Source organism: Tursiops truncatus, chromosome 3, assembly GCF_011762595.2.
Source record: "Tursiops truncatus isolate mTurTru1 chromosome 3, mTurTru1.mat.Y, whole genome shotgun sequence".
In the NCBI taxonomy this organism is placed as follows: domain Eukaryota; kingdom Metazoa; phylum Chordata; class Mammalia; order Artiodactyla; family Delphinidae; genus Tursiops; species Tursiops truncatus.
In genome coordinates this window covers 58,730,368-58,750,683 of record NC_047036.1, presented here as the reverse complement: position 1 = coordinate 58,750,683, position 20,316 = coordinate 58,730,368, and the positions used below count along the sequence as shown (strand labels likewise).

General features: G+C 39.4%; 1 non-coding gene across 1 annotated transcript; it reads left to right on the top strand.

The window, feature by feature from the left end:
• The first annotated feature begins 16,803 nt into the window (after positions 1-16,803).
• On the top strand, positions 16,804-16,910 carry LOC117312055 (U6 spliceosomal RNA). The gene has a single exon (XR_004526223.1). It is a non-coding gene; the product is annotated as a U6 spliceosomal RNA (small nuclear RNA).
• Positions 16,911-20,316: the final 3,406 nt, after the last annotated feature.

The window sequence follows — 20,316 nt, the reverse complement described above, 5'->3', positions numbered from 1 at the left end:
ACTAACAAATGTAAGGTAGATAGCTAGTGGGAAGCAGCCGCATAGCACAGGGGTATCGGCTCAGTGCTTTGTGACCGCCTGGAGGGGTGGGATAGGGAGGGTGGGAGGGAGGGAGACGCAAGAGGGAAGAGGTATGGGAACATATGTATATGTATAACTGATTCACTTTGTTATAAAGCAGAAACTAACACACCATTGTAAAGCAATTGTACCCCAATAAAGATGTTTAAAAAAAAAAGAAATACCTTTTTAAAATAAAGGCTTTTCAAACAACCAAAAGTTGAGAGAATTCATTGCCAGCAGACCTGCAATACAAAAGAATGTTCAAAGAAGATCTTCAAGTAGAAGTAAATTGACACCAAATGAAAACTTGGATTTACACAAAAGAATGAAGAATGCTGGAAACTGTAAATACGTAGATAATTATAGAAGACATGGTTTGCTTATTTAAAATTTTTCTTTAAAAGATAATTATTTAAATTTCTAAAAATTGAAACATATCGTGGGGTTTAAAACATCATTAAAGTAGAATCTATGACAGTAGCGTAAAGAATGGGTGGTTTTCTGGAGAATGGAAGTATTCTGTTTTAAGTTTCTTAAAATATACTTTTATTTGAATGGAGGCTGTGATAGATTAAAGACATAAACTGTAAACCCTAGGGCAAATATTTAAAAATTAAAAACAACAAAGAGGTATATCTATTAAACCAATGGTGGAGATTAAATGGAATCATAGAACATACTAAATTAAAAGGAGGCAGGAAAAGAGAGAAAAGGGAACAAATAACAATGTAGAAAACAAATGACAAGGGACTTCCCTGGAGGTCCAGTGGTTAAGACTTTGCCTTGCAACGCAGGGGGTGCGGGTTCAATCCCTGGTCAGGAGCTAAGATCCCACATGCCTGGTGGCCAAAAAACAGAAACATTATTGTAACAAATTCAATAAAGACTTTAAAAATGGTCCACATCAAAAAATCTTAAAAAAAAATGACAAGATAATAGATTTAAACCGAATTATAATAATAATCAAATTACGTGAAAATTAGCTAAACACCCCAATTAAATGTAGACATTATCACACTTGATTGTGAGGGGAGGAAGAAAAATCCATGTCATATAGCTTTTTTTTTTTTAATGCTGTCTTGACCCAATCTTGAGACCCTGGCTAGAGGCCAGTCAGTTCCCCTTCTTGAGCAGCTGATAAAATCCACACCCCAATCACTTCCTTTTTCGGGGCTTTCACACTCCTGGCCACCATACACCAGCCCTAATTGACCAGCAGCCAGACACCAGACAAATTGGGACAGCCCCTGTGCCCCAGAGCCCTTGAAATTATTTCAAGTAGCCAGTCCACTGGGAACCTGAAAACCCTAGCTAACCCCATGCAACTTACCATACGTAAACTGTCTTCTACAGCTCCAGCTTGCCGTTACCCCTGGTGCAGATCCCTGTGTGGCACTGACTGGCAGCCTGCTCTCCTTTGGACCTGTAAGTAACAGAGTTCTGGCTTTCAGCTCTCTGAATGTCACTGTGTTGTGTCATGCCATCAAAAGAATCTTTAAATCTTATAAAACAACCCATCTATATGCTGTCTATAAGAAACCTACTTACAGTATAGAAACAAATAGATTAAAAGTAAAGTCATGGGAGGGCTTCCCTGGTGGCACAGTGGTTACGAATCCGCCTGCCAGTGCAGGGGACACAGGTCTGAGCCCTGGTCTGGGAAATCCCACATGCCGCGGAGCAACTAAGCCCGGGCACCACAACTACTGAGACTGCGCTCTGGAGTCCATGAGACACAACTACTGAGCCCACGTGCCACAACTACTGAAGCCCGCGTGCCTAGAGCCCATGCTCCGCAACAAGAGAAGTCACTGCAATGAGAATCCTGCGCATCGCAACAAAGAGTAGCCCCTGCTCACTGCAACTAGAGAAATCCCACATGCAGCAACGAAGACCCAACACAGCCAAAATTAATTAATTAATTAATTATTTTAAAAAAGTAAAATCATGGGAAAAGGTAGGCCATGCAATTACTAATCATAAGAAAGCTGGGGGGGCTGTATTGGAGTATATTCAGATAAAATAATATCCTTTGAACAAAGAATATTAGAGACAAAAGATATATTTCATAATGATAAAGGGAACAGTTTGTCAAGAAGACATAACAATTCCAAGTTATTGGCACACAATAACATAGCTTCAAAATACATGAGACAAAAACTTTTGGAACTTCAAGGAGAAGTAGACAAAGTTAAAATTTTTGTTGAAGATTTTAATATTTTCTCAATAATGAATAGTTGAAGTTGGCAGAAAATGAGTCAGCGTATAAACAATTTTATAATACTCTCAACTGATTTGACCTAATTGATGTTTATGGAATATTCCACCCGACAACAGAGTACACATTCTTTTCAAATGAACATAGAACATTCACCAAAGTAGAACATATTGTGGGCCATAAGACAAGTCTCAATGGATTTAAAAGGATCAAAATGCCACAAAGCATAGTCTCTGCTCAATAGAATTAAATTTAAAGTCAGTAGCAGAAAGGTACCTGGAAAAAAACCCCAAATAGTTGAAAATTAAGCAGCATATTTCTAAATAAGAAGTCAAAGAAGAAATCACAAGAGAAATTGGAAATATTTCGAACAGAATGAAAATGAAAACCCATATATCGACATTTGTGGGACACAGCTATATAGCAGTGCTTTAAGGGAAATTTATAGCATTAAATGCTTCTTTGAGGAAAAAAGAAAGGTCTAAAATCAGTGCTCTACATTTCCACTTAAGAAACTAGAAAAAGAAGGGCAAATTAAACCCAAAATAAGCAGAAGAAGGGAAATAAGATGACAAATCAATGAAATAAGTAGGAAATGGGCAAAGAATAGAGAAAATCAAACCTAAAACTTGGTTTGTGAAAAGATCAGAAATGAAGCTCTTCAAAGAAGCTATTGACCCACAGTGTCATTGGTGTTTCTGTCTTGGCTGAGCATTAAAGTCCCCTGGGGGAACGTAAAAAAGCTCTGATCCTGGGCTGTCATTCTGACCCATTACATTAGATCTCTGGAAGTGGAGCCTAGGTATCTGTATATACTAAAGGTTCCAAGTGATTCAGGTGTGCAGCCAAGTTTGAGAGCCACGGCTGAGAGATCAGGCAAAGCCCTACCCTGTCATACACTTGTCAGTATCTGTCTTGGGCTGGTCAGTCTCTGGATTAGAAACCTCTCATCTCTTGCATGGATTATGTGTCTGGCTGCTGGTGTTCTAAGAGTGAAGCAGGAGAAGGAGGCTGGGATCTCTCCCATTTCATCTGCAGACCTTCACCCAGTTTCAATATGGTGTCTCAGCCCTACTTGGGTCCCCTAAGCCAGGTCCTCTCTGATTCAGTTTCAGGAGTCAATCTTGAGTTTCCTGCCAAGCTGCAGAGAGGCCATCATCTGGCTGTGCTGGGTGAGGAAGGGAATCTAGGAGGCTCACTGGGCCCGTGTATTCAATCCATCTTCCAGTCTCAGCCCTATTCTTCACCCCTGCTTTCAGATTCCTAAGGCTTTTCAGGGTTCTGAGCAAATGAACTACTTTCTTGCTGGCTTCCCCCACTGCAGGCTTTGGTTTCTGTTTTCTTTGGTCTGATAAGTCAGTTAACATACTCCAGCTCCCCCAAACTTTTTTCTTTTGATTTATCGTGTCTCAGTTACCTCCATTTCCATTCTCTTGAATGGCAATCAAGAGATTTATGGCTCTCATTTATGGCTTTTTTTCCTCCTTTACTATTATTTTAGTGGGATTCCAGAAGACAGTGGAGATAAAACCAAGTGTGGAATCTGCAAAGTTTAACCGGAAATTTTCCAGTCTTTTTTAAAAATCAGAGTACATAATTACGGTAATCACTTCCAATCAATTACCCTCACAGGAGTGTAGAATGTGAGCTGTATGGCCCCTGGGATTTAGGAGTACTAGCACGGAGTATGATAACGGCTCTCCTGCTCAGAGTTAGTATGATAACGGCTCTCCTGCTCAGAGTTAGTATGATAACGGCTCTCCTGCTCAGAGTTCACAACGTATAATTTATCTTAAGCCTCTACATACCGTGAAATTGCATCACAGAACTCAGATTTGACTGGTGACAGTGTGCTGGTAAATGTTAACACTGGCACTCCAAAAAAAAGACCTGATCTGTAGCCTTTGCTCAAATACTCCCACCATGACAGTCAAGCGATCCCTGTCATCAAGGAAAAGTTGGGAGAAGATGAACAATAGCAGACCATGACACTCTATTTCCATGTAGAGAATTTCCTCAAGAGCATATAGATAATAGTAAATGTAAAAAGAAATTAGTTCCAAGTGTAATGAGTTCCAAGTGTTTATTACATTTGTTTTTAATATAATTTATTTAATTGTGTTTACATAATTCCATTTCTAATCATGGCTGTTTAACAACCAGCTTGCAAAACTCCACCTCTCACAGGCTGGAACAAGTTTGGGGCCAAGGGGTTAAGGAAGGCTTTCCTGAGGAGGTGACATTGAACCTGAAGGATGACTTGGAATTAGCAAAATTAGCTATACAGAAGGGATGAGGATACCTGCTCCAGGCAGGAACATTAGCACGTAAGCAAGTCCTGGGACTAAAGAGGGCCTGTCATACTTGAGAAACAGAAGGCAAAGAAAGTGAGGAAAAATATGGGAAAATGAGATTAAAGAGAAAGACAGGGACCCAATGATGCAGAACCTTGTAGCCCATGGAGAGGATTTGGGACTTTATCCTAAGTGCAATGGGAAATTATTGAAGGTTTAAGCAGGGGAGTGAAAATCAGATTTAAGTGTTTAAAATATTCTTTTCTGGGCATGGGTTAAAGGACTCAAGAGTGGATGAAAGACATGAAAAGCACAAGGAACAAAAGAAAAACATAGATCAATTGGTCTTCATCAAAATTAACAACTTTTGTCCATCAAAGGATGCTCCCAAGAGAGTGAAGAGACAACCCACAGAATGGAGAAAATATTCAAAGTCATATATCTGATAAGGGCCCAGTATCCAGAATATATAAAGGACTCTCACAGCTCATCAACAAGAAACCAAACAAGCCAATGAAAAAATGGGCAAATGGCTTGAATAGACATTTCCGCAAGAAGGTATACAAATGGCCAACAAGCACTTGAAAAGATGCTCAACGTCATTAGTCACTAGGGAAATATAAGTCAAAATTAAGTGAGATACTACTTCACAACCATTAGGATGGCTATAATTAAAACAAAACAGAAAATAACATGTGTGGTGAGGATGGAGAAATTGGAACCCTCCAGTTTCTGGTGGGGATGTAAAATTGTACAGCCACTATTAGAAAATTTTGGCAGTTCCTCAGTACATTAAACATAGATTACCACATGAGCCAGCAATTCCACTCTTAGGAATATATACTGCCCAAAATTGAAAACAGGTGTTATAACACTTGTACATAAGTGTTCATAGCAGCACTATTTACAGTAGCCAAAGGTAGAAACAATCCAAATGTCCCTCAACTGATGAATGGTCCAACAAAATGTGGTATATGGACACACTTGAATTTATTTGGCCATGAAAAGGAATAGAGTACTGATACATGCTGCAACATGGATGGGCCTTGAAAACATTAAGCTGAGTGAAAGGAGCCAGGTACAAAAAGCCACGTATTGTATGATTTCATTTATATGAAATATTCAGAATAGACAAATTCATAGAGACCATAGGTAAGTTGTTGCCAGGAGCCAAGGGTAGGGGAGAATAAGAATTATTGCCCGATGAGCCTGGGGTTTCTTTGGGGATGGGGGAGATGAAAACTTTCTAGAACTAGATAATGATGATGCTTGCACGACTCTGTGAGTGTGCTAAATGTCACTGAACTTACACTTTAAAATGGTTAAAATGGTAAATTTTATGTGTACTTTGTCACAATGAGAAAAACAATTGAAAGCAAGGACCCCGTTCGAAAAAAAAAATGTCTGGTTGGGGGAATTCCCTGGCCGGCCAGTGGTTAGGAATTGGCTCTTTCACTGCCAGGGGGGCCCAGGTTCAATCTTTGGTTGGGGAACTAGGATCCCGCAAAAACAAAAAGGAAATGTTTGGTTGGTAGAATTATGGGGACTTGGGCTTGAGGGGAGTGAGTCAAGGATAACGTCCAGGGTTTTGACAATCGTAACAGCAGGAGTGGTGATGCCATTTACCAAAATAGGAAATCCTAAAGGTCAAAATGGAAAGATCCCGAGTTCCCCTTTGGGCACGTTGAGATTGAGATGCCTGAGAAACAGCAGAATTTCAGGAAGGCAGTTGGCTACCTGTTATGTCTTCCTTCTGCTGGTTACCTGTATCTCCAGGTAGCTGCTGTGCCTCCAGCCTTCCTGTCCATGTGTCATAAAAGCAGGTGTGGAGGATTGGGAAAATAGCTTTCCCAGAAACTCCCAGCTCAGTTCTCGTTAGTCAGATGAGGGTCACATGGGTACCCTTTGCTGCAAGGGAATGTGAAGAGTAATTTTGCTGGGCACATTGCCACACCTTAACAAAAGGCGGTTCTGTTTATGAGGAAGAAACTGGAATGGATGTCGAGTGGGCAGATATCAGTGTCTACCATACGGTGTAATTAATGTCATGAGCAATTCCAGCAGGAGCTGGACAGGAAGGCTGGGAGATAATACCAGGTGGAGATTCAATATCCTCTGAACTTGTCATGGAGGCTGAGTGATTGCAATTCCTTTCATCTTTCCTCAGAGTTCATTTATGATTTTCAAAATTTAATCATTCTAATAACTTTTCCCCAAGTCACTATGCCTCTCTAATATCTCCTGTGAGCCCAGATTTGAAGTCACTTTTCTGGTAAAGGAAGAATAGTGAGTAGAAATCATCCTCCCTCCACTGGGAAGTTCTATGCAATATGTGCATTGGTGCTATGCTCTAGAGAAATAAAGTTAACCACACAGATAGTTAGGCTAAGGTTCCTAACTTTTGTTTGAGACATAGGATATTGATAGCACGTGGAGCCAGGAAGGTTCTCAGTCACCCATGATTTGGTGAAATACTCATGTTCCTCCTCTACCTCAGTTAGAATTTTCATTGTTTGGCCTTTGCTCAAAGATGGGAACATCTAAGGAACAAAATAAACTTTCCACTCTTCATGAGTAAGCCTAATCTAAAACAAATTTAGTTTTAAGTTACAAAAAAAAAAAAGCCATGCCATTTTAAAAATGTCAACTAACACAAAATGACTGAATTTTTACACTTCACTTTCAACATGTGAGTACCCTTGGAAACCTCAGGACTGAAATGTCGGATGCTATTCCAGCCAGGCGAGCTCAGAGGGGCAGTTAGGCAGACGCTGACTCCTGGGAGTGAGTCTGCACTTGAGAATTACTGTTGGGGCAGGTGATGTCATTTTCCTTTACTTGCTTCAAGAGACCAGTGTTTAATTAATGTTTGCTCTGTGACTCTAGGAGAAAATATCACCTTTCTTTCCTGTTCCACAAGGCTCTGTTGCCTCATTTATAAAACATACAACCGTTCCTTTAGGTAATTTCACTTGTAAGCATTAAATTCCACTCTGGTTTTTTTTTTCCTCTTTGTGGTTTTAAGGAAACAAAATCTAGAAAGTAAAAAATTGAAACGGCAGACCACAGTATGGCATCCTGGAAAGAGCCCCAATTGGGGACTCAGAATACTGTGGTTCTTGTCATGGATCTCCTAACAGATCTGAGCAAGTCCCTTCGTGTTTCTGGGTTTCTAACTCCTTTAGCTGAAAAAAAAAAAAAAAGGCTGGTTGTTGGGAAGACTTTAATGGCTAATCCCCAAAGTCCTTTAAGCTTTAATATGCTGTAAATTTTATTCTGTAAGCCAAGGTGTTGGGTAGATATAGTAGTAAATTTTGCTTCCAGCTTCAAGTACAGGAAAAGTTACTTATTTTGGGTTAATTATTTAGATGTTTTTCATAATCGATGATTTGGAGATAAGCGGCCATTGACTAAATGGCTTAACGACATCAGGGATAGCATCTTTTTTTCCCCCCAGCTTTCTAGAGGTATAATTGACATAGAGTCCACATAATTTAAATGTACAATATGATGAATTTTGACATTTGTATATATCCATGAAACCATCACAACTCTCAAGATAGTGAACATGTCCATCACCCTCAAAAGCTTCCTCCTTCCCCTGTATAATCCTTCCTTCCTGTCTCTCCCCACACTCCTCAGGCAACCATTAATCTGCTTTCTGTCCGTATAGATTAGTTTGTATTTTCTAGAATTTTATATAAATAGAATCAACAGTTTGTACTCTTTTCATCTGACTTCTTTCACTCAGCATAATTATTTTGAGGTCCATCCATGTTGTAGCGTTATAGCAATAGTTCATTCCTTTCATTTCTGAGTAGTGTTCCATTGTATGGATGCATCACAGATGGTTTATCCATTTACTTCCTGAAGGGCATTTGGTATGGTGTCAGTTTGTTTATCCATTTACTTCCTGAAGGGCATTTGGTATGGTGTCAGTTTTTGACTATTACAAATAAAGTTGCTATGAATCTTTGTGTAAAAATCTCTGTGTGGACATATATTTCTTTTTCTCTTGGGTAAATACCTAGAAATAGAATGGCTGGATCATATGGTAAGTAAATGTTAAATTTTTTTTTTTTTAAGGAAGTTGCCAAGCTGTTTCCAACATGGCTCCACCAGTTTACCTTCTCACCAGCACAGTATGAGAGTTCCAGCTCTTCATCCTTTAGCCAACACTTGGTATGGTCATTTTTTTTTTTTTTTAATCTTAGCCTTCCTAATAGCTGTATAGTGGTATCACACTGTGGTTTTAATTTGCATTTCCCTAACAGTGTTCTCTTTATGTGTTTATTTCCGTGTATTTTGTTGGTGAAGTGTCTGTCCAAAATGTTGCCCATTTCTGTATTGGATTTTTGTTTTCTTTTTATCAAGTTTTGAAAGTTCTTTCTCTACTCTGGAAACAAGTTTTTTATCAGATATGTGATTTGCAAATATCTTCTCCCAGTATGTGGCTTACCTATTCATTCTCTTTACTGTGTTGTTCAAAAAGCAGACATTTTTTATTTTGATAAGTTTCAATTTATAAATTATTTCTTTTATGAATTATGCTTTTAGTGTCATATCTAGAAATCTTTGTGTAACCCAAAGTCACAAAGATTTTCTACACTTTCTTCTAGAAGTTATTTTTTTTAATGTAGCTTTAAATTTTACATTTAGATCTATGATCTATTTTGATTTTTGAGTTAATTTTGTATATAGTATGAAGTATGGCTCAGACTCCACTTTTTTTTCTTTTTGTATATGGATATTCAATTATTCCAGCATAATTTGTTTGTTTAATGTTTTTTATTGTGGTAAAAGTCACATAATATAAAACATACTATTTTAACTGAATTTAACTGTGCAGTTCAGTGACACTAAGTACATTCACATTGTTATGCAACTCTCACCATCTCCTGAATTTTTCACCTTCCTAAACTGAAACTCTGCCCCCATTAAACACTAACTCCCCATTCCCCCTCCTCACCTCCTTCCACCACTGGGCCCCCGGGATCTACCAATGTACTTTCTGACTCTATGGATTTGACTATTCTATGTACCTCATATAAGTGGAATCAAACAGTATTTGTCTGTACCTACTGTATATTGGAATGCATTTTTTTTTGGAATGCATTTTTAAGGTTAACTTAATACATGTCCTACAACCAGATTGTACCTTCTTTTTTTTTTTTTTTGCCCTGTGCTATACAGTAGGTTCTCATTAGTTATCTATTTTATACATAGTAATGTCTATATGTCAATCCCAATCTCCCAATTTATCCCACCCCCCGTTTCCCCGCCTTGGTGTCCATATGTTTGTTCTACATCTGTGTCTCTATTTCTGCTTTGCAAATAGGTTCATCTGTACTATTTTTCTAGATTCCACATATATGTGTTAATATACAATATTTGTTTTGCTCTTTCTGACTTGCTTCACTCTGTATGACAGTCTCTAGGTCCATCCACATCTCTGCAAATGGCACAATTTTGTTCCTTTTTATGGCTGAGTAATATTCCATTGTATATATGTACCACATCTTTTTTATCCATTCCTCTGTTGATAGACATTTAGGTTTCTTCCATGTCCTGGTTATCGTAAATAGTGCTGCAATGAACATAGGGGTGCATGTATCTTTTGGAATTATACTCCTAGGTATATGCCTAGGAGTCTGCATTATTTGTTGAAAAGATTATCCTTCTATAGTGAACTGCTTTTGTACTTTTGTGAAAAATAAGTTATCAATATATGTGTGGACTTATTTCTGGTATCTCTATCCAATTTTATTCATCTCTTTATCTGTGTCAGTATCATCCTGTCTTTTTATAATTTATTGATTTTTTTGGCCACACTGCACAGCATGTGGGATCTTAGTTCCCCGATCAGGGATCGAACCCACACCCCCTGCAGTGGAAGCACAGAGTGTTAACCACTGGACCACCAGGGAAGTCCAGTATCACCCTGTCTTGATTATTGTAGCTTTGTAATGTCTTGAAATCAGGTAATTTAATTCCAACAATTTTTTTCAAAGACAGTTGGCTACTTTTGGTCCTTTGCAGTACAATATGAATTTTAGAATCAGTTTGTCAATTTCTACAAAACAGCTTCCTGGGATTTTGGTTGAGATTCATGAAATCTACAGACTGGGGAGGAATGGCATTGTAACAGACCCATAAATGCAGTTGATCCATCCATTTATTTGTGTCTTAAATTTTCTTTCAATAATGTTTGCAGTGTACAGATGTTGAACATTTTTGTTAGATTAATCTTTAAGTATTTTGTAAATTTTGTGCTATTGTAATTGGTATTATTTTTAAAATTTTCAATATCTGGTTGTCCATTGCTAGTATATAGAAATATAGTCGACTTTTATAGGGTGTGCATGTATCTTGCAACCTTGCCAAACTCACTTACTCATTTTAGAAGCTTTTTTGTAGATTACACTGGGTTTTCTACAGATCATGTCATATGTAAATAGTTTTATTTATTTCTTTCCAATCGGTATGCTTTTTATTTCTTTTCTGTTTGATTTGTTTGTTTTTGCCTGATTGCACTGCCCTCAAGGGCAATGTTGAATAGAAGTGTTGAGAGTCATCTTCTTTGCCCTGTTCCTGATCTTAGGAAGAAAGCATTCAGTCTTTCATCAAGTATGATGTTAGCTGTACATTTTTGTAAATGTCTTTTATCAGGTTAAGGAAAATTCCTTCTATTCCTAGTTTGCTGAGAGTTTATATCAGGAATGGATGCTGAATTTTGTTAAATGTTTTCTTCATTTATTGAGATGATCATATAAAGTTGTTTGGTTTTTTGTTTGTTTATATGGTGAATTATATTGACAGATTTTTCAAATGTTAAATCAATCTTGCATTTCTAATGTCTGTTTAGAATTTTTGCATCTATATTCAGGGGGGATATTAGACTTTAGTTTTCTTTTCTTGTAATGTCTTTATCTGGTTTTAGTCTCAGGGTAATACGGCCTCATAAACGGAGTTAGGAAGTATTTTCCTCACCATCAATTTTGGGGGGAGAGTTTCTGTAGGATTAGTTTTCTTAGAGTTATAGTAACATTATCTAGGATTAATATTCCTTAAATGTTTGGTAGAATTTATGAGCAATGCCACGTGGACCATGTTTAAATTCAATTTCTTGATATAGAACTATTCAGGTTATCTATTTCTTTCTTTTTTTTTTTTTTTGCGATACGCGGGCCTTTCACTGCTGTGGCCCCTCCCGTCGCAGAGCGCAGACTCAGCGGCCATGGCTCACGGGCGCAGCCGCTCCGCGGCATGTGGGATCTTCCCGGACCGGGGCACGAACCCGTGTCCCCTGCATTGGCAGGCAGACTCTCTACCACTGTGCCACCACGGAAGCCCTATTTCTTTTTTTTTTAAAATAAATTTATTTACTTATTTTTGGCTGAGTTGGGTCTTTGCTGCTGCGTGCGGGCTTTCTCTAGTTGCGGCGAGCAGGGGCTACTCTTTGTTGTGGTGCGCGGGCTTCTCATTGCGGTGGCTTCTCTTGTTGCGGAGCATGAGCTTTATGCATATAGGCTTCAGTAGTTGTGGCTCGTGGGCTCTAGAGCACAGGCTCAGTAGTTGTGGCCCACGGGCTTCGTTGCTCCGTGGCATGTGGGATCTTCCCAGACCAGGGCTCGAGCCCGTGTCCCCTGCATTGGCAGATGGATTCTTAACCACTGCGCCACTAGGGAAGCCTCTCTGTTTCTTTTTGAGTGAGCTTTTCTGTGGGTCTTTCAAAGAATTTTTCCATTTCATCTAAGATATCAAGCTTACTCCATAAAATTATTCATAATATTCCACTATTATCCTTTTAATATCTGTAGAATCTGTGGTGATATTACTTTTATTATTCCTGACATTGGTAACTTTTGTCTTCTTTCTTTTTTTCCTATTACCATTTATCAGTTACATATATTGATCTGCCCCGAGGACTGGCTTTTGGTTTCATTGATCTCTTTTTTCTGTGTTCTATTTCATTGATTTCTGCTCTTATGTTTATTATTTCCTTTCTGCTGCTTATTTTGGGTCTCACTGGCTCTTTTTCTAGGTTTTTTTTTTTTTTTTTTTGAGATGGAAGCTTAGACCACTGATTTGAGATCATTTATTTTAAAATCTTTCTTCTTTGCTAATATAGATACTTAGTGATATGACTTTCCCCCTAAGTCCTGTTTTAGTGGCATCCCATAAAATTTGTTGTGTTGTTTTCTTTTTTTCTTCAATTCAACCTACTTTCTAATTTTCCTTTTGAGTTCTTTGATAATAGTTATTTAGAGAAGTGTTTAATTTCCAAATATTTAGGGATTTTCCACAGATCTTTCTGACATTAATTTCTAATTTACTTCCATGTGGTCAGGCAACATACCGTAATCCATTTGGTTTTTCTGCCCAGCCTCAGGTAATTTTCTTACATGCACGTGTTGATCAGTATTTGGCTGAAACTCAAGGAGAACCCTCTGCAGATCTCTGGATTTCTCTCTTTGTATAGCCCTCTCTTCTCTGGTACCCTGTCCTGCAAACCTAGCTGCCATTCCTCAGATTCTTCCTCTATCATTTCAATTCAGGAAGTCCACTGGGCTTTGCCTGGATTCCTGCTCCCTGTTCCACAGCCTAGAAACTCTTGTCAAGGCAGGAATCTGGGGCAATCATAGGGCTCACATTTTTTTTCCCCAGTCTCTTATGTATCACTCTTTTTCATTGCCTGATGTCCCAGTGTCTTGAAATCTGTCATTTCATATATTTTGTCCTCTTTGATGTTCGTTTCAGGTAGAAGGGTAAACCTGATCCCTGTTATTCCATCTTAGCCAGAAGTAGAAATTTGGGGCGGGGGGTGGAGAGAGCTAGCTAGCATCTTAGTCTTTTTCTTGGAACTTCCCTCCTGCTTAGAGCCTAATGATCACAAAATGACTACTACATCACTAAGCATTATCTTTACATTTAAGGCAGGATTTAGTGCCAGCCATGCTTGTCCATTTCATTACAAATACAAATATTTTCCCAGAAGTTCCCTAGCAAGCTTATCTTTATACCTCATTGGTCATAATGAGACCATCCTTATCTGTGAGTCTGAGAAAGCAGGAAGCAGTGTGTCATGATTGGCTTAAGCTAGGTATGATTTATCACTAGACATATTGCCACCCCAAAAGAATTACAGAAGGAAGGAGAGAGGAACATAGGATATTGGATAGATAACTAGCAGGTTCTGGCACTGAGGCAACTACCAGTGTCTTTTCCAGAAAGTAAAATCAGCATCATTGCCTTGCACGTAATCCACAGAGACTTTCCTGACAGCTGCTTTCCAACCTCTCTATAGCTGATAAAAAGGTCCTATGTCCTGAGGACCAGCGATAACATTCTAGTGCTCTCTGAGGGCTACTTCTTACCTTCAAGAAGGACTTTGAAGCTCTGAAACATCAAACCAAAGAGAAATTATCAATTAAGCTGCTACTTGTTCAAGCCTCTGTGGTGAGATTTTCTGTTACTTGCTTCTAAGTAAGTTAAAATTAGCAAGTAGACATACCATCCAAGTGATGCCTACTTCACTAACTTCAAACGCGACCTCAGAAGATTTCTTACAGCCCATCTGAGGATCCATTGTTTTGTTTATCCTGTTTGGCTCGGCTCAGAGGTGATCAGGGAGAATGGAGAGACAGTTAGTTCCTAGCGTTCTTCCCAGCAGTCATGGCACAGGAGTGCCAAGTTCCATACAAATTGATGAAGCACTTCACAAGCCTGCAAGCCTGACTTTTGGGCCAAGGAGGCATCTTATTTGGCCAAGGAGACATCCTTCTGTGCGAATGCTTGAGCTTTCATGTTTGGGTCACTGGCAGAGCCTCCAAGCACTTAGATGTTAACTTTACAGAAAAAAAAAAAAGCGATTATTATTTTTTTAAATTAATTAATTAATTAATTTATGGCTGTGTTGGGTCTTCGTTGCTGCGCGTGGGTTTTCTCTAGTTGCGGCGAGCGGGGGCTCCTCTTCTTTGCGGTGCACAGGTTTCTCACGGAGTGGCTTCTGTTGTTGCAGAGCACGAGCTCTAGAGTGCAGGCTCAGTAGTTGTGGTGCACGGGCTTAGTTGCTCCGTGACATGTGGGATCTTCCTGGACCAGGGCTGGAACCCGTGTCCCCTGCATTGGCACGCAGATTCTTAACAACTGTGCCACCAGGGAAGCCCAAAAAAGCAATTATTTTTACACCAACATTTTAAGTCCTAAGACTGACTTATAGGTGTCAGGAAATAGGGAAAGTAGTTCTTATCTTTACCTAGTAAAGACAGACTTGACCTACTTTCCAAATGAGTCAGGTAAAGATACTTATTAAGTGAAGAGAGTCAAATAGTGTCTCTTTCCTGGATACCCAAACTAAGTCTCCATGGAGCTTAAAATTGTTTATTTCATGAAATAGTTGCGTGAGTTTTCAGCAGAATTTCCTGCTTAGGCCAATCTGGCTGAGAAAGATTCTTGGGTCTGCCGTGTCCTAATATTTGGGTGGTTAAGCACAAACTCTACAACTGAGCAGGATCTGTGGAAGAAAGGCCTGGGAGGGGTATCTGGCTTGGAGAGGATTGGAGGAGAGAGGTCCAGCTTGGAGGATATTACCCGGCTGGAGGAGGGGAAAGATGGGATCAGAGGAGAATTAACAGGTACTCCATTGAACATTACTTCTTATATTAGTAAGGATGAGCTAAGTTATGCTGCAATGACAAACAACCCCCAAATCTCAAAGGCTTTATGCAACAAAAGTTTATTTCTGTCTCATGCAAAGACGTTTGTGGGCCCAGGCAGATCTCTAGGGTGGTTGTCCTCTGCATGGTGACTGAGTTGTCCAGGCTGTTTCAACTTTTTTGGACCTTCCATCTCAACTTACAGCCTTCTCCATGATTGCCTCAGTGGTGCAAGAAAGAGCCTGGAGAATCACACATGGGCGTTTCACTGTCTCAGCCTGGAAATGATGTGCACCATCACGTTGGCCATCACAACTAGTCATGTGGCCCTGTCCAACTGCAAGGAATATAAAAACTGAGAAGTGCAGTCTTTCGTATGCCTGGAATACAAAAGGAATCAGATATTGGTAGATAGAGTGATGTCAAATAGACTACTCTAATTTGTAAAACTTCTCTTAGAGAAGAATTCTGTCCCAAGTTGTCCCCCAGTTTAGAATTTCTTTCCAGGAGGGGTTCAGGGTCAGCCTTATGGTTGGAAGAAGTTTTAAGGGACTTATTTTGAAACTGCATTTACAAAGCCAGAAACAGCTGTATAGATTGAACATTTATTTCAGGCAACTTTGGAGGATGCTGGTGGAGGCTGTGAGTGAGCAAAATCCCCCAATCCCACCTCTTTCTCTCTTCCCTGCCTTGTCACTTACAGTGCCCAAGCTTCAAGTGCTTTAAGTATGATGCAGTGAGCATGTGCGCATTTGGTACCAGTCAAAACCCCCAAAGGGCAGGTCACCAATGGGCCCTCATGGGCAGGGAGGCCCGGGGAAGTGGTGTAGGCACCCATGAGACACTGGCTTCCACAACACGGCCCTTCAGTCTGTGCTGATACCTCGTTCCAACCTCTGTTTCCTGCAAACATCAGCAGTTCCACACCTTGCTATCCCAGTAATGCATCTTCTCAGGAAAGACCACTGGAAAAGTGCAATCAATAGATTAGATACTGCTGCAACTCTTGGAGCTCATCTCCTATTAGGAGTGGGTCTGTGTGTTTGTGCTGGAAAGAGCAGGAGAACAGAGAGTAGCACGCAGTTTTCTCAGCAGGACTGTGACAGTTAAGCACTCAACCCAGTCAGTGAGCCTGGGAGGAGGGCAGACAGGAAGACGTGCAGCCAGATGACTCACAGCCCCTCCACCTTGGGAGGCTCTTATCAGTCTAGGGAATCCAATCAAATCACAGAGGTGCCAGGGACAGTGAGAGTTTTATCATCCGAAACAGCCACATTGGCCCTCCAGGTGGTATCTGAGCCATTTTCTGACCCTGCCAGATATGGTAACCAGATGTTGGTGTTGTGCTTTGTCCTCTCAAGGCTCAGCCGGCCTTGCACACACAACTGTGATATATTATGGGTCTGCCTAAGGGAAATGAAGAGCAAATAAACCTGTCTTTTGTGTTCCTTTTGTGCTAGTCCCCAAATAAGCAGATCTTCCCTTCTCCTCTATGTTAACTCAACCAGGAGGGCCCTCTCTGGTTATCATGCCCAGTCTTGGAAATTTCTCCTTAAATGTTCCTCTCTTAGTGCTCACTTCGGCAGCACATATACTAAAATTGGAACGATACAGATAAGATTAGCATGGCCCCTGCACAAGGATGACACGCAAATTCATGAAGTGTTCCATATTTTTTCAGTTAAGGGATACACAAAACAATTAGATGTAAAATATGGTATCGAAACAGTACTCATGAGGGGAGGAGAGTACAAATGCAGGGTATTTTAAAAGCATTTGGAATTAAGAGATCAGCAACTTAAAACAATCACATATAGATAGATAGATAGACTGCTATACAAAATCTCACAGTAATCACAAACTAAAAATCTATAATAGATATACACACAAAAAAGAAAAAGGAATCCAGACGCAACACTAAAGATAGTCATCAAATCACAGGAGAGGGGCTTCCCTGGTGGTGCAGTGGTTGGGAGTCTGCTTGCCGATGCAGGTGACACGGGTTCGTGCCCCGGTCCGGGAGGATCCCACATGCCGTGGAGCAGCTAGGCCTGTGAGCCATGACCGCTGAGCCTGCGTGTCCGGAGCCTGTGCTCCGCAACGGGAGAGGCCACAATGGTGAGAGGCCCGTGTACCGCAAAAAAAAAAAAAAAAAATCACAGGAGAAGAGAATAAATCTTCCTGCCTTAGTTTCATTCCTTTAGCTAAATCTCTATTATTCTGAAACTATTCTTGCAAATGGAGAATAATTAACAAGTTTTCTGCCTTATCAATTAATGAATTAATTATTGACTCAATTAATTTTAATTCTTCAAATATATTCATCCATCCATTTCTCTGTGTTCCCCTTCTACTCAATAAAATATATGCAAAATATTCTGTTGGTGTCTTAGGGGATTTTGGAAAAAAGAAAGTGATAAACAGAGATAGTGAAATATATCCAGGGGTTTCTGGACAGGACACCAACAGTGACCACTTTAGGAGGTGACATTTAAGCTGCCATTGGAGTGGCCATACCACCCAAAGCAACTACAGATTTAACGTGATCCCTATGAAATTACCTATGACATTTTTCAAAGAACTAGAACAAATAATCCTAAAACTTATATGGAACCACAAAAGACCCAGAATTGCCAAAGCAATCCTGAGGAAAAAGAACAAAGCTGGAGGCACAACCCTCCCAGACTTCAGACAATACTACAAAGCTACAGTAATCAAAACAGCATGGTATTGGCACAAAAACAGACATATGGATCAATGGAACAGAATAGAGAGCCCAGAAATAAACCTACACACCTACAATCGATTAATCTTCAGCAAAGGAGGCAAGAATATACAATAGAGAAAAGAGAGTCTCTTCAGCAAGTGGTGCTGGGAAAGTTGGACAGCTGCATGTAAATCAATGAAGTTAGAACACACTCTCACACCACATACAAAAATAAACTCAAGATGGCTTAAAGACTTAAAGGTAAGACATGACACCATAAAACTCCTAGAAGAGAATATAGACAAAACATTCTCTGACATAAATCATACCAATGTTTTCTTAGGTCAGTTTCCCAAGGCAATAGAAATAAAAGCAAAAATAAGCAAATGGGACCTATGGTGCCATTGGAGTGATAAGAAAAAGCTGGTCATGCCAAATGCAGAGGAAGAGTGAGCTTGGTGAGTCAAGGGTCTGGTCAGAAGATCAGTGGGCCAGGACTGTAGGATGCGAAGGGTGATTTGGGGGAGATCAGATCATGCAGAACTTTGTCAGCTGGGACAGGCATTCAGAAGACACTGGCTTTCTTAATCAGAAGCACATGGTTGAATATTCTGGTTTTTCTGATGTGGGCCTGTCTCTGGTCTACAGTTGCCTTCCATTTTTTGTGTGATACTAGTTTTTCCATTTAAGGTAATGTGAAGTTTCCTTTTAAAGTAAATGTATTTAAGGAAACAGAATAAGGCCTTATAAAAATATTGAGTGAATAATATAGATATGGCTAAAACCATAAAGTTGGTACATGAATGACTAAAATTAGAGAAACACTGCCCTTGGGCAGAGCGAAATGGGACAATCTGTTTGCGTCCCAATATGCTTAGGAGACCAGATGCCCAGTACTTTGCCGAGGATTTGAGAAGGCAGCCGCCTAGAGAAAGAGGCAGATGTGACTCTGTCTGGTGTTGTTCTAAAAGCCCAAGTGTCCACATAAAGGTAGCACAGAATATCCCTCACCTCATGGGTCACCTAACTGATGGCCAGGAAGCACTGAGGCTCCTAGCACCTTCCACACACCATTCAGATGCCAGTCATGGCCTCTTTAGGGTGCTGTACTTTACTTTACCTTTTAAGTTGCTCTTGATAATTATTTTAAACAGATTTCCCCAGCACAAAATAGGGAGGAGACTCACTGTGATTTCTTCTAAACCTTATACATTGTTTAAAAAAAAAAAAAAAAAAAAGCCCTCACAAATATGGAAAGAAAATTCTGACAATTAAATACCCAGTGGCACACAGAAATAAAATGACAAGAATTACATTACAAAGATACCAAGATTTCTTGATTTTAAGTTCTGTTTAAAAATCTGTATTTCTGCAAATATCTGCATTCCTGAAATCAGACTACAGTCTCACAATTGATGTTTTTAAAAAATCTTACCAGGATATCTAGAACCTTGACTTTTTTTTAATGCACCTTGAAATTATCATGTAAATTTAAATGAGGCAAGACTCCCCATCTCATTGTTAAAATGAGTTGTAAGCATTTATTATGTCTATTATGTATGCGATGGAAAAGTGCTAATAATTCTTTTCTGACCTGACAGAACAGTCTTACAAGTATTTATACAGTTCAGGACACAGAGATGTTAATACAACACTAGTACCAAGGAAGCAAATGATCAAGTAAGACAACAAATCAGAATTGCAGGTTTCTTTGGGAGATTATTTTCCACAGGACACGCAAAATTTTCTGAAGACTTTAGCGTCTTGCAAAACTCTTTTGTTCAAATTATACTGCCAAGGATGATTGGTTACAACTATACATCTTCATATAAGCCTCTGTGCACAGGAAAACCAGATAAATGTTCTTGTGAGGGTTCTCCATCTATTCCTTATCGGTATGATTCGTTAAACTGATCTGTGACAAAAATGACCCCCCTCTTCCTCTGAAGCTTAAGGGGGAGACACAACTCCATCTTTCTCTGAATCTCTTTTTGTTCATTATGAGGAGTTGCATTTTAAAGCCAGATTCTAGAATTATATTAACTTTCAAAACACTAATCAGGCCTAAAGACCAATTCTATTAGGAAAAAGAAAAAATGGAGAAAGGGATGAAAAGAACTTTACCTAAAGACAATTAAATAGGAGCATATAGCATTAACTAATCACAGGACTAATAACAAAGTTGCAAAAGACCCCCAAACACAAGAACTGGTTCAATAAAGCAGAGTCAGTGTGCTGTAAAACAAAAGTAATCTGAAAGAATCTTCAGATTGGATGTGGAAAACATTTAAACTCAAACTTTGATTATGGTACCAAAGAAAAAAGTAGTGAATATATATATATATATATATATATATATATATATATATATATAAA